Source organism: Oryctolagus cuniculus, chromosome 6 (genome assembly GCF_051225735.1).
Source record: "Oryctolagus cuniculus isolate XC-2025 breed Fujian yellow rabbit chromosome 6, ASM5122573v1, whole genome shotgun sequence".
NCBI classification, from domain to species: domain Eukaryota; kingdom Metazoa; phylum Chordata; class Mammalia; order Lagomorpha; family Leporidae; genus Oryctolagus; species Oryctolagus cuniculus.
Genome location: NC_142872.1, coordinates 160,248,860 through 160,264,054, shown reverse-complemented (window position 1 = coordinate 160,264,054; position 15,195 = coordinate 160,248,860).

The following is a 15,195-nucleotide window of genomic DNA, read 5'->3' as shown; positions in this document are numbered from 1 at the left end:
GGTGAATCACTCCTGTGAAGTTAAGCATAATTATCCATCTCCCAGGGCTTTTATGAGCACCAAAGGAGGTAATGGATGTGAATGTGTCACTCATTTGAATACAGGTGGATTTACGCTGCTCTAATAAAATGTAGCTTCCTAGAATCTCCAGGGGGCTGTCCCCCCGGCCCCCCACACCTCCTCATGTTTGTGGAATTTTGCCTTTCAGCGCCAAGTGCTTGATTGTGAACAGTTTAGATGGAAGCCCTCCTATAATGGGTTTACATACTTTACTGATCATTTAAGCAGAATATAACAAGCATACTTTGATCTTCTTTATGACTCACTGGCCGTAAGAAAATTAAGTTTTACAAGATGATTCCCAGGGACTAGCAGGGTGTGTGGGAATGTCGGCCTTCCCGCTGACTGGCTCTGAGTGGCTGTGGCTTTTGTGACTTCTCTTGTCCCCTCTTAATGCATTATTCTGGCTTCTGTTACCGGCATCTCTCTCTCTCCAATCAGACTTCTTCCAGGAGCACTCTCTCTCCTTGATGGCTCTTTCTACTCTGATATGGTTCCGTTAGAAAACCAAAGTTTTACAAAAATATCAAATCTTGGCTACCACAATAACACTGACTTTGCGGGGGGGTACTCAGTGTGTGATAGGCTCTCTGCTAAGTGCTCCATAGGAGCCCTGTCCCTGATGCCTATAGCAACCTTATGAGGCAGATCAGAATCTTGAGATCATCCTCAGCTCTACTCTTCATCTGTGAAACTAACTCTGCTGGTTGTACTCAAGTAACATGTCTAGAATATGACTACTTCTTTTATTCTATTTTTTTTAACTTTTATTTAATGAATATAAATTTCCAAAGTACGACTTATGGATTACAATGGCTTCCTCCCCATACCGTCCCTCCCACCCACAACCCTCCCCTTTCCCACTCCCTCTCCCCTTCCATTCACATCAAGATTCATTTGAAATTATCTTATTATACAGAAGATCAGCTTAGTATACATTAAGTAAGGATTTCAACAGTTTGCTCCCACACAGAAACATAAAGTGAAAAATAATAGATGATTTTTTAAAATGATGATGAAATCATATCAGACCTATTGTCATGTTTAATCCCAGTGAGAGTCAAGTTGGGAGTTGATATTTTTTTTTTTTTTTTTACAGAGGATCAGTTTAGTATACATTGAGTAAAGATTTCAACAGTTTGCACCCCCATAGAAACACAAAGTGAAATATATTGTTTGGGTACTTGTTATAGCATTAAATCTCAATGCACAGCACATTAAGGACAGAGATCCTACATGAGGAGTAAGTGCACAGTGACTCCTGTTGTTGACTTTACCAATTGACACTCCAGTCTATGGCATCAGTAATCTCCCTCTGCTCCAGTCATGAGTTTCCAAGGCTATGGAAGCCCTCTGAGTTCTCCGATTCTTATCTTGTTTAGACAAGGTCATAGTCAAAGTGGAGGTTCTCTCCTCCCTTCAGAGAAAGGTACCTCCTTCTTTGAAGACCTGTTCTTTCCACTGGGATCTCACTCACCAAGATCTTTTGCCAGAGTGTCTTGGCTTTCCATGCCTGAAATACTCTCATGGGCTTTTCAGCCAGATCAGAATGCCTTTAGGGCTGATTCTGAGGCCAGAGTGCTATTTAGGACATCTGCCATTCTATGAGTCTGCTGAGTATCTCGCTTCCCATGTTGGATCACTCCCCCCTTTATTTATTCTATCGGTTAGTGTTAGCAGGTACTAGACTTGTTTATGTGCTCCCTTTGACTCTTAGTCCTTTCATTATGATCAATTGTGAACTGAAATTGATCACTTGGAATAGTGAGATGGCATTGGTACATGCCACCTTGATGGGATTGAATTGGAATCCCCTGGTATGTTTTTAACTCTACCATTTGGGGCAAGTCAGCTTGAGCATGTCCCAAATTATACATCTCTTCCCTCTCTTATTCCCACTCTTATGTTTAACAGGGATCCCATTTCAGTTAATTTTTAACACTTAAGAATAACTGTGTATTAATTACAGAATTAAACCAGTCATATTACATAGAACAGACAAAAAACTACTAAGAGGGGTAATGTATTAAGTTGTTCATTAACAGTCAGGGCTATGCTGATCAAGTCACCATTTCCCATAGTGTCCATTTCACTTCAGGAGGTTTCCTTTTTGGTGTTCAGTCAGTTGTAATGACCTTGAACATTTTTTCATGTGTCTGTTGGCCATTTGGATTTCCTCTTTTGAAAAATGTCTATTGAGGTCCTTGGCCCATCTCTTAAGTGGGTTGTTGGTTTTGTTTTTGTGGAGTTTCTTGATCTCTTTGTAGATTCTGGTTATTAACCCTTTATCTGTTGTTGCATAGTTTGCAAATATTTTTTCCCATTCTGTCGGTTGTCTCTTCACTCTCCTGACTGTTTCTTTTCCAGTACAGAAACTTCTCAATTTGATGCAATCCCAATAGTTAATTTTGGCTTTGACTGCCTGTGCCTCCCGGGTCTTTTCCAGAAACTCTTTGCCTGTGCCAATATCTTGAAGGGTTTCTCCAATGTTCTCTAGTAACTTGATGGTGTCAGGTCGTAGATTTAGGTCTTTAATCCATGTTGAGTGGATTTTTGCGTAAGGTGTAAGGTAGGGGTCTTGCTTCATGCTTCTGCACGTGCAAATCCAGTTTTCCCAGCACCATTTATTGAATAGACTGTCCTTGCTCCAGGAATTGGTTTTAGATCCTTGATCAAATATAAGTTGGCTGTAGATGTTTGGGTTGATTTCTGGTGTTTCAATTCTGTTCCATTGGTCTATCCATCAGTTTCTGTACCAGTACCATGCTGTTTTGATTACAACTGCCCAGTAGTATGTCCTGAAATCTGGTATTGTGATGCCTCCGGCTTTGTTTTTGTTGTACAAGATTGCTTTAGCTATTCGAGGTCTCTTGTGCCTCCATATAAATTTCAGCACCAATTTTTCCAGATCTGAGAAGAAAGTCTTCGGTATCTTGATTGATATTGCATTGAATTTATAAATTGCTTTTGGGAGAATGGACATTTTGATGATATTGATTCTTCCAATCCATGAGCATGGAAGATTTTTCCATTTCTTGGTATCCTATTCTATTTCTTTCTTTAAGGTTTTGTAATTTTCATCGTAGAGATCTTTATCGTCCTTGGTTAAGTTGATTCCAAGGTATTTGATTGTTTTTGTAGCTATTGTGAATGGGATTGATCTTAGAAGTTCTTCCTCAGTCATGGCATTGCTTGTGTATACAAAGGCTGTTGATTTTTGTGCATTGATTTTATACCCTGCTACTTTGCCAAAATCTTCTATGAGTTCCAATAGTCTCTTTTTTTTTTTTTTTTTTTTTGACAGGCAGAGTGGATAGTGAGAGAGAGAGACAGAGAGAAAGGTCTTCCTTTTGCCGTTGGTTCACCCTCCAATGGCCGCCGCGGCCAGCGCGCCGCGGCTGGCGCACCGCGCTGATCCGATGGCAGGAGCCAGGAGCCAGGTGCTTTTCCTGGTCTCCCATGGGGTGCAGGGCCCAAGCACCTGGGCCATCCTCCACTGCACTCCCTGGCCACAGCAGAGGGCTGGCCTGGAAGAGGGGCAACCGGGACAGAATCCGGCGCCCCGACCGGGACTAGAACCCGGTGTGCCGGCGCCGCTAGGCGGAGGATTAGCCTAGTGAGCCGCGGCGCCGGCTCCAATAGTCTCTTAGTAGAGTTCTTTGGGTCCCCTAAATAAAGAATCATGTCATCTTTAAAGAGGGATAGTTTGAGTTCTTCCTTCCCAATTTGTATCCCTTTAATTTCTTTTTCTTGCCTGATGGCTCTGGCTAGAACCTCCAGAACTATATTGAATAGCAGTGGTGAGAGTGGACATCCCTGTCTGGTACCAGATCTCAGTGGGAATGCTTCCAACTTTTCCCCATTCAATAGGATGTTGGCTGTGGGTTTTTCATAGATTGCTTTGATTATATTGAGGAATGTTCCTTCTATACCCAATTTGCTTAGAGTTTTCATCATGAACGGGTGTTGTATTTTATCAAATGCTTTCTTGGCATCTATTGAGATAATTATATGGTTTTTCTTCTGCAGTCTGTTAATGTGGTGTATCACATGATTGATTGTCTTGCGCACATTAAACCATCCCTGCATACCAGGGATAAATCCCACTTGGTCTGGGTGGATGATCTTTCTGATGTGTTGTTGCATTCTATTGGCGAGAATTTTATTGAGGATTTTTGCATCTATGTTCATCAGGGATATTGGTCTGTAATTCTCTTTCAGTGCTGCATCTTTTTCCGGCTTAGGAATTAAGGTGATGCTGGCTTCATAGAAAGAATTTGGGAGGATTCCCTCTTCTTCGATTGTTCTGAATAGTTTGAGAAGAATTGGAGTTAGTTCTTCTTTAAATGTCTGGTAGAATTCAGCAGTGAATCCATCTGGTCCTGGGCTTTTCTTTGTTGGGAGGGCCTTTATTACTGTTTCAATTTCTGTCTCAGTTATGGGTCTGTTTAGGTTTTCGATGTCTTCCTGGTTCAATTTAGGCAGGTTGCATGTGTCCAGGAATCTATCCATTTCTGATAGGTTTCCCTGTTTGCTGGCATACAAGTCCTTGTAGTAATTTCTGATGATTCTTTTTATTTCTGTGGTGTCTGTTGTTACGTTTCCTTTTTCATCTCTGATTTTATTGGTTTGGGTCTTTTTTTTTTTTAGTTAGTTGGGCCAATGGGGTGTCAATTTTGTTTATTTTTTCAAAAAACCAGCTTCTCGCTTGGCTGATTTTTTGTAATGTTTTTTTGGATTCAATCCTGTTAATTTCTTCTCTGGTTTTAATTATTTCTCTTCTCCTACTAGATTTGGGTCTGGTTTGCTGTAGGTTTTCTAGATCCTTGAGGTGAATTGAAAGCTCATCTATTTGGTGCCTTTCCAATTTCTTCATGTAGGCACCTATTGATATAAACTTTCCTCTTAACACTGCTTTTGCTGCATCCCATAAGTTTTGGTATGTTGTGCTGTTATCCTCATTTACTTCCAGAAAGTTTTTGATTTCTCTTTTGATTTCTTCTATGACCCATTGTTCATTCAGGAGCATGTTGTTCAATCTCCATGTGTTTGCGTATGCTCTAGGGATTCCTGAATTGCTAATTTCCAACTTCATTCCTTTATGGTCTGAGAAGCTGCATGGTATGATTCTAATTCTTTTGAATTTGCTGAGACTTGCTTTATGGCCTAGTATGTGGTCAATCCTAGAGAAGGTTCCATGTACTGCTGAGAAGAATGTAAAATCTTTAGCTGTAGGATTGAAAGTTCTGTATATATCTGTTAGATCCATTTGGGCTATAGTGTCATTTAAATCTACTGTATCCTTGTTGATCTTCTGTCCTATTAATCTGTCTATTTCTGAGAGTGGAGTATTGAAGTCCCCCAGTACTATTGTATTGGGGTCTAAGTCTCCCTTTAAGTCCGTTAACAAATCTTTTAGATAAAGCGGTGCCCTGTAGTTAGGTGCATATACATTGATAATTGTTATATCTTCCTGTTGAATTGATCCCTTAATCATTATGTAGTGTCCCTCTTTGTCTCTCTTAACGGTTTTTGTGGTAAAGTTTATGTTGTCTGAAATTAAGATGGCTCTTTCTGTTGGCATGGTATATCTTTTTCCAGCCTTTCACTTTCAGTCTGTATGGATCTTTGTTGGAAAGATGTGTTTCTTGTAAGCAGCAAATAGATGGGTTTTGTTCCTTAACCCAATCAGCCAATCGGTGTCTTTTAACTGGACAGTTCAGGCCATTCACGTTCAATGTGACTAATGATAAGTGGTAACTTTGCCCTGCCATTTGCCAAAGATAAGTTCTAATATATGCTTTGAATTCCCTGTGATCTTTTGCTGTGAGGTTTCCTTCCTTGGTTTCCTTCCTTTACCTTCTTTCATATTGATGACCGTGTTTTTGTTTCTGTGTGTAACACATCTTTAAGCATCTTTTGCAGGGCTGGACGAGTGGCAACAAATTCTTTCAATTTCTGTTTGCTATGAAAAGTCTTTATTTCACCTTCATTCACAAATGATAGCTTTGCAGGATATAATATTCTGGGTTGGCAGTTGTTCTCTCTTAGTACCTGGGCTATATCTCGCCATTCCCTCCTAGCTTGTAGAGTTTCTGATGAGAAGTCAGCTGTGAGTCTGATTGGAGATCCTCTGAGAGTAATCTGACGTTTCTCTCTTGCACATTTTAGGATCTTTTCTTTATGCTTCACTGTGGAGAGTTTAATTACAACGTGTCGTGGTGAGGATCTCTTTTGGTCGTGTTTATTAGGGGTTCTGTGGGCTTCCTGTACTAGGATTTCTCTGTCCTTCTCCAAACCTGGGAAATTTTCTGCTAATATCTCACTAAAAAGGCCTTCCAATCCTTTCTCTCTCTCCATGCCTTCAGGAACTCCTAGAACCCGAATGTTGGGTTTTTTAATAGTATCCTGAAGATTCCCGACAATATGTTTTAGATTTCTAATTTCCTCTTCTTTTCTTTGGTCTGACTGTATCCTTTCCTGTTCTCTGTCTTCTAAGTCCGATATTCTCTCTTCTGCTTCACCCATTCTGTTTGTAAGGCTCTCTATTGTGTTTTTCATTTGATCTATTGAATTCTTCACTTCAGTCACTATCCCAGTTTCCTGTTGTACTAGTTGTTTCGTTTCATTTTGATTCCTCCTTAATATTTCATTTTCACGAGAGAGATTTTCTATCTTGTCCATTAAGGATTTCTGTAGTTCAAGAATTTGTTTTTGAGAACTTCTTAATGTTCTTATCAATTTTTTGAGATCTGCTTCTTGCATTTCTTCTATGTCATCATCCTCATAATCTTGAATTGGGGTGTCTTTTTCATTTGAGGGCTTCATGGTGACTTCCTTGTTTTTATTACCTTGGTTTTTGCATTTGTTATTTGGCATATTGGAGATATTTGGTTTCTTCACTGTGGTGCTTTTTCTTGTTATACTATGACTCTAGATTAAGTGGACTATCTGTTTTTGATGGAGCCTTAGGGCTTGAGATGGGTGTGGCCTGAGAGCTCTGTTTGGTGTGCCAAAGGTGACACTCCCAGGTTAGGCGTGGTAAACCTCTCTCTCTCTCTTTCTTTTTTTTTTTTTTTTTGATTCAAAAGGGAAGTTATTCTGCACAGCTGAACGAAGTTGGAGGTAGTTAGCAGGCAAATGATATACCCACAGGAGCCAGAGATCAGAAGCTCTTTCCCAAGGACCACACAGGGAATCTGTTCGGCCCTCAGAGTGGGCTCAAATTCTCCTTCAGTCTCCCACTGGGTTGCCAAAGTTACAGAATTGTAGCGTCTCTGGAGAGTGCTCACGTGAATTCCGTGAGTTCTCTCCCCCACCGTCTCTTTTTTCACAGTCTCAGTTCAGTAGCACCACAAATTTACAAGGTCCTAATCTCCTGTTAATTCGCCCTGCCCAGAGTCAGGTTTTTCTGCTAGGCTCAGGGCCGGTGCAGACCTGAGGTCGCTCTGCTTATGATGTATGTCCAAGATGGCGCCTGCTCTTTGTCTTGCTCGCCCTTGAGAGGTGAGCGGAGAGAGAGAAACCCGTGTCCATACCAGTCCCAGTCACCTTTTTTTTTTTTTTCCTCTCTCTCTCCCAGTTAGCCTGGTGAAGTTTCCCCCCCCGGGGGTCGTTCCCTCTAGTCTCCTCTCTCCGCTTGCCTGCCGGTGTCTCGGGCTATTGAGGTTCGGCTCACCTCGCGTTCCAGCGCTGGTGTGTTGAGTCTGCCGCTGGTGTCCCGAACTGTGGGCTCCCACGCTCTCCATGCAGGTCCACTCCCCTTCCAGCGCTGATGTGTGGACTCGGAGCCCTGGACGTCCCAAGTCTCCCCACTGTTGTCTGTGTGGCACGCACTCCCCTCCGAGCACTGGCGCACAGACCCTGCGGCTTGGGCGGCTCGGTCCCGCGGCTCCTGTTTTTTTTTTTTTTTTTTACAGGCAGAGTGGACAGTGAGAGAGAGACAGAGAGAAAGGTCTTCCTTTTGCCATTGGTTCACCCTCCAATGGCCGCCACGGCCGGTGCACTGCGCTGATCCGAAGGCAGGAGCCAGGTGCTTCTCCTGGTCTCCCATGGGGTTGCAGGGCCCAAGCACTTGGGCCATCCTCCACTGCACTCCCGGGCCACAGCAGAGAGCCGGCCTGGAAGAGGGGCAACCGGGACAGAATCCGGCACCCCGACCGGGACTAGAACCCGGTGTGCTGGCACTGCAAGGCGGAAGATTAGCCTAGTGAGCCGCGGCGCTGGCCGAATCTTACTACTTCTTACCACGTCCACAGCTACTGCCTTTCTCAGTCACCACCGCTGCCCACCTAGTGACCTACCCGGCCTCCCTACTTCTGAGCTGCTGCCTTCATCCAGTTACCAGTGTAGCAGCCAGGGTGACTCCATGAGACACAGATTAGCCCAGGTTTTTCTCTTGCTCCAATGCCGGTAACATCCTCACCTTGTACCAATAAGAACACAGGTCCGAATACTGGACCTCCCACAGCCAGATGGTTTCCTCTTGTTCCTCCTTCACCTCCTCCCCTTCTCATCGACATCTTCCATATTTGCCTGTTTCTTATGCTTGAAGCTCACTTGTCTCATGGCTTTGATACTTGTTGTACCTATGGCTTGGAACACTGTTCCCATTTGATTACACAAAGCTTGTTTCATCCTGAATGCCTTTTGTTTCCTCCATATTCGTACATTGAAATCTTGACCCCAAAGACCATGATATTAGGAGGCAGGGCCTTTAGAAGGTGATTGGGTCATGGGGATGGAGCCCTCATAAATTGGATTAGTGCCTTATAAAAGATGCCTGGGGTTGGGGCCGGCACTGTGTCATAGCCAGTAAAGCCGCCACCTGCGGTGCTGGCATCCCATGTAGGCGCAGTTTGAGACCTGGCTGCTCCACTTCTGATCCAGCTCTCTGCTGTAGCCTGGGAAAGCAGTAGAAGGTGGGCCAAGTCTTTGGGCCCCTGCAACCACGTGGGAGACCCAGAAGAAGTTCCTGGCTCCTGGCTTCAAATCGGCGCAGCTCTAGCCCATGTGGCCATCTAGGGAATGAACTAGTGGATGGAAGACCTCTCTCTACCTCTCCTCTCCTCTGCGTAGCTCTGACTTTCAAGCAAATAAATAAATCTTTAAAAAAAGATGCCTGGGGCGACTTGTGCCCTCTATCATGTAAGGACACAGTGAGAAAGCACCATCTATGAATCAGGAAGTAGGCCCACAGCAGCCACCTAACTGCCTGTAACTTGATCCTGAGCTTCCGGTCTCAGATCTGAAAGAAAGAATGTGTGTTACTTGAAATCCACTCAGTCTGAGTTGTTTCAGCAGTGACAGCAGACAGACATTCACCTTCATCAGGTCTCTGCTCCCAAGCCTCCCTTGTCTCTCCTCGCTAAAATTTTAGTTCCTCTCCATGTTCCTTCTCCACCTTCTGTGAAGTGTTTTCCTTGACATCTGCCGTCTAACGTACAATATCTTAATAATTAATTTTCTGGGCCGGCGCCGGGGCTCACTAGGCTAATCCTCCGTCTTGCGGCGCCGGCACACTGGGTTCTAGTCCCGGTAGGGGCGCCGGATTCTGTCCCGGTTGCCCCTCTTCCAGGCCGGCTAACTGCTGTGGCCAGGGAGTGCAGTGGAGGATGGTCCAAGTGCTTGGGCCCTGCACCCCATGGGAGACCAGGAGAAGCACCTGGCTCCTGCCTTCGGATCAGCACAGTGCGCTGGCCGCGGCGGCCATTGGAGGGTGAACCAACGGCAAAGGAAGACCTTTCTCTCTGTCTCTCTCTCTCACTGTCCACTCTGCCTGTAAAAAATAAAAATAAAAAATTTTCTTCATGACCCATCTTCCTTTACTTGAACATTGTCTTTTTTTTTTTTTTCACTCCTATATCCCTGAGTGCCTAGAACCCATGATACATTAACAGCTACTCAGGAAGTCTAGGTTGAATCTTTGAATGAATGCATGAATGTGTGTACCATTTTATGAACACACAAAAAAGTGAAACTTTGGAAGTAAACTGGACAGGCATAGCTGGAATTTGAAGCTGATACCTGCCAGTCTAATTCAATAAGATTTTATCTGGAGGAATAGTTAATGGGCTTTGGATGGGTTTTGTTTCTGGGAGTAAAATGAACGGGGGGTATTAGATAAATTCTATAATTTCTTGCAAAGTCAGATAGGTTTCCTTTATGACTTGAAGCATTTCAGATAAGATGTCCAGGTACAATCATTTATTCACCCATCAATTTATCCAGCCATTCATTTCTCAGCAAAGAGCTGTTGGATGCTTCCTAGGTATCCAACATATAAGGTGAAGGTGGCTGTCTTCCCATTGTTCATAGCTTCACCTGGTGCTGTGACACATTCCCAGCCTGGGCAAACCCAAGCTCCGGTGAGGGGTAGGGATGTGGCTGCTCTGTGTCTGGGAAGCAGTGGAAGCTCTAATGGTGGAAGACCTCGGTCAGCCCTGAATTCCATCAAAGTGTGACCTTGAGGGATGCTGGAGGACAACAGAGCTATGTGGCCAAAGCCCAGCCTTTGCCTACAAGTGGGTGACTCGGGCATGTGAGAGGTGAGTAATGTCACAGGAAGTGAGCCTGGGTTGGACAACAAAGTGTTTGGGTGGTGTTATGATCATTATTGGGAAATAGTCCTTTGAAAAATATAAAGATAAAGCTTTTCAAAAACAAAGAACTATCTTTTTACTTCAGAAAAGCTTTTAATGTAGGAGATCTGTGGTTCAATTCCAATATTACAGTCTCCAGGAAGCCTTCCTCTAGGCTAAAGGATGCGTCCCTCCTCTGGACTTCCACAGCCCTTTCTGCTCAAAGTTGTAGTGAACCTGTCTGCCTCCCCCTGTGCTGTGAATCCCTGAAGGTGGGTGTAGCATCTCGGGCATCTGTTTAGCCCCAGCACAGTATCTCAATGCTCGGCATTTTTCAAAAGAGGTTTTCTGAGTGCATTTCAGGTGCATTTTGACTTGACAGTGCTTCTGTGAAGATTGTCAGGATCCAGGCAAAATGAGGAACATTGGTGTGCCCAGTCAGACCAAAGGCGTTAGCGTGATACTCATTTCAGATGGGCATGGGAAGGGACGTGCTCTGACTTCTTCAGGGGACACGTGTGCTGCCTGCCCAAATAGCTTTTCCTGGCTGCCTCCCAGTAGAAGCTGGAATGCAAAGAGCTTGACCAGGGCCCTCCTGTGTGCGCTCGAGCTCAGTGTGTCCTCTACAGCCAGGCCTGCCTCTCTGCAAGTGGCTGCTAGTTGGTGTTCCCATTCCCAGGGCCTCCAGGCCACTGGGCCCCTTGCCGGGATGATTAGAGGAGTAGAGAAAGTTTATGCTCAGTCTCCTCCACACCTGCCCCAGAAAGCAGCATCTTCAGAGACAGCAGCTAAGAGAGGAGGGGTCTCAGCCTCAGGAGGGGTCCTTTCAGAGTCTTCTCCTGGGCCTGAGCCTTCTGTGTCCCACAGGAAGGGCCCTGCTAGTTGATGTGCAGATGCAAGTGGTCACACAACCACAGAAACTTTGTGTGCTGAGTTCTGGGATCAAGACACTTGCCACTTTGTCACTGGTGGAAATGGCCAGCCACTTGGGGCAGCTCAGGCATTTGTTCATTCATGGGTTGATTGGTTATCTTGTTCAATAATTCCTTGTTAAATACTAAGCATGGAGTATTGCCCTAGCCAGCACTGTGATGTAGAGTGAAATAGGGCATCCTGGTCATGCTACAAGGAGATTCATTCATTCATTCATTCATTCATATATATAGTGGTGAAGGGCGTGGTCTTTGGAGTCTGACCACCTGAATTTGAATCTCAGCTCTGTCGCAGATTTGCCGAATCACTTGGTAAGTCATTGGACATCTGTATGTCTCACTCTAAAATGGGTATCAAATAGTACATGGGTTCCTTTTTTAAAAAATAGATTTGCTTGCTTGCTTGTTTGAAAGACTGACATATCACACACACACACACGGGGGAGGGAGAAGGGGAGAGGATAGGAGACCTTCCATCTTCTGGTTTACTCCCCAGATGGCTACAACAGCCAGGTCTGGGCCAAGCTGGATCTAAGAACCTTATCTTGAGTCTTCAATTTGGGTGGCAGGTGCCCAAGCATTTGGACCATTCTCCATGCCTTCCTAGGTACATTAGCAGAAAGCTGGATTGGAAGTGTGGAGCAGCCAGAGCTTAAACCAGCACTCCTATATGGGATGCTGGCATCACAAGGGGTGGTTTAACCTGCCACAATGCCAGCCCCTTCATGGGGTTCTTATGAGGCAGCTTGCCACATAGAAAATTCTGTTTCAGTCAGAATACTTAGTGAAATCTACCACATGCCAGTTCTGAACTAAACGCAGGGGTTGATGCAGATCTGGGTCCCAGTTTATGCAGCATCTAGTCTAATGTAGGAAACAGATGGCATTCAAGGGATCACAGATCATACATACAAATAGGTTATTCTACATTGTAGGGAGCAACTGGGACTAGACTGTTACTCGAATTAAGACTTATTCTATGCATCTGCTCTCCCACAATATGGCGCTGGGAGAGGAGGAAACAGCTTCTACACAGCTGCCTCCAGTTCAACCAACAAGCTGCAGGACCTGCTCCTGATTGGAGGAGAGCAGTGTACTTGGTGTGTGGGTAGCAGAGTTGGGATTGGTGGAAGAGGACTATAAAGGAGGAGAGAGACAACATGTACCAGGAACATCTATCCGAATAACACCTGAGCAGCCCCCAAGAGAGCCGGCCGGCGGTGTGCCGCTCCCCCGTGGAAGTGGGGAAAGTGGCAGGGGGAACCGCCCTTCCACGGAGGTGGAAGGGTCGGTAGCCAACCTGGGAAGATCCAGCAGCAAACCCGGGGAGGGCCGAGCAGATGAAAGAACAACGCAGGGTCCTGTGTCGTTCCTCCACGAAGACGGGGAGCGACATAATGGTGCCGTGACTCAGATAGGAAACCTAGGAGGGAAGAAGCGGGAAGAAGCGGGAAAATACCGGAGAGAGAGACTAGCAAAGAGCCTAGGGAAAAGCCGGACGGAAAAGGTGCCGGAAGAAGCTATTGAAAGCCTAGGCATAGACTCGGATACGGACTGTGGGAAAGAAGTTAGGATTGAAAGCTAGGAATGAAAGTGAAAGTGAAACCAAGAAGAAACTTAGACTCGGATGCGGACTATGGCGGGGAAGCTAGGAGATTAAAAGCGAAAGCAAAAGCTAGAACAAACAGACTCGGATACGGACTGTGGGGAGAAGCCAGGAGAAATGAGAGGGGAATATTGTTGGAAGAAAAGTTAGGAAACATACCGGGTAGAGAAAAATGTTAGGGAAAATGAAGCCGCGGGGGCAGGCTGAGGTGGAGACGTAAGCTATATTGGGATTCGTCGAGTCAGCCTGGGGAACAAGGGGCGAAAATCTGGAACCAGAGGCGGAGACATGGGCCAGGTTGGAATCCGTCAGATTAGCCCAGGGAGCAAAAGACGGGAAGCCAAACCGAAAGGCGCAAACGTGAGCTAGGTTGAATTCGCCAGGTTAGCCCGGGGAGCTTAGACTGAATACCAGTGGCGGAAACGTGAGCTAGGCTGTGTGATTCACAGAAGCCGCCGTGTGCAGAGAGAGCACGGGGCATGAATAGATAGGGAACGTGGGGCTAGCGCGAAGGCCGTGGTGCGGGCGCAAAGGGCGCGGAGACCGTGGAGCGCGCAGAGCCGGGAAGCAGCCTCGGGGCGGGTGCCGGGAAGCCGCGGGGATAAGAGAAACAGAAGTTTAGAAGTAAAATGAGAGAAATAGGAATGCTGGCAGATAGAAGTAAAATAGGAGAAATAGGAATGCCCGGAGATAGAGAAATAGAGAAAAATAAGGCCTCCCCACAACACGGCAATGAGAGAGCTTGGATTCGGTCTGCCTGATTAGTAAGACGATAAGCACCTGTGGGCGGCTGCAGGTCACCGAAGACAGGCACGTTATCAACACCAATAAGTCTCCCCACAAGACGGCAATGAGAAGGCTTGGATTCGGTTTGCCTGGTTGGTAGGGCTTGTAAGCACCTGCAGGCAGTTCTAGCAGAGCAGAGCATGCGCTGCAGGGCACCGAACACAGGCACGCATCAGCGCCTAAAAACCTCCTCACAACATGGCGAAGAGAGGACCTGGATTCGGTTTGCCTGATTGGTAGGGCTTGTAAGCACCTGTGGGCAACTCTAGCAAGCAGAGCAGAGTGTGTGCCACGGGGCACCGAAGAGAGGCGCGTATCAACGCCAAAAATAAAAAGAAAGGGGAATCTGTGGGGAGCAACTGGGACTAGACTGTTACTCGAATTAAGACTTATTCTATGCATCTGCTCTCCCACAATATGGCGCTGGGAGAGGAGGAAACAGCTTCTACACAGCTGCCTCCAGTTCAACCAACAAGCTGCAGGACCTGCTCCTGATTGGAGGAGAGCAGCGTACTCGGCGTGTGGGTAGCAGAGTTGGGATTGGTGGAAGAGGACTATAAAGGAGGAGAGAGACAACATGCACCAGGGAACATCTATCTGAATAACACCTGAGCAGCCCCCAAGAGAGCCGGCCGGCGGTGTGCCGCTCCCCCGTGGAAGTGGGGAAAGTGGCAGGGGGAACTGCCCTTCCACGGAGGTGGAAGGGTCGGTAGCCAACCTGGGAAGAACCAGCAGCAAACCGGGGAGGGTCGAGCAGACGAAAGAACAACGCAGGGTCCTGTGTCGTTCCTCCATGAAGACGGGGAGCGACACTACATGTGGTAACAACCAGGGACAATGGTACAGGGTATTCTGTGCGTGAAAGAACAGTCTTTCTTAAAGAAATGTTGTCAGTGTATCCTAAAGGAGAGGGCATGTTGTCAGTGGGCATTTATGAATTATCCCTTGATTTAAGACAGATTCCTTGCAGCTGAAGTCTAAGGGTGAAGAGCATTGAAGACACGAAGAGAAAGAAAGGAAGAGAATCCCAAGAAAAAAACTACACGTGCAGTGGCTCTGGGTAGAAGGGAATGTGACACCTTTGAGGGAAGGACAATGACATGGTGATTGCAAAGCTGATGAGACTGGAAACAGATGGGGCTGGACAGGGAGACTGTGATGAGAGCCTTGGACGCCATAAGCAAGCTTAATATTCTTTTTTTAATTTGACAGGTAGAGTTAGAGAGAAATG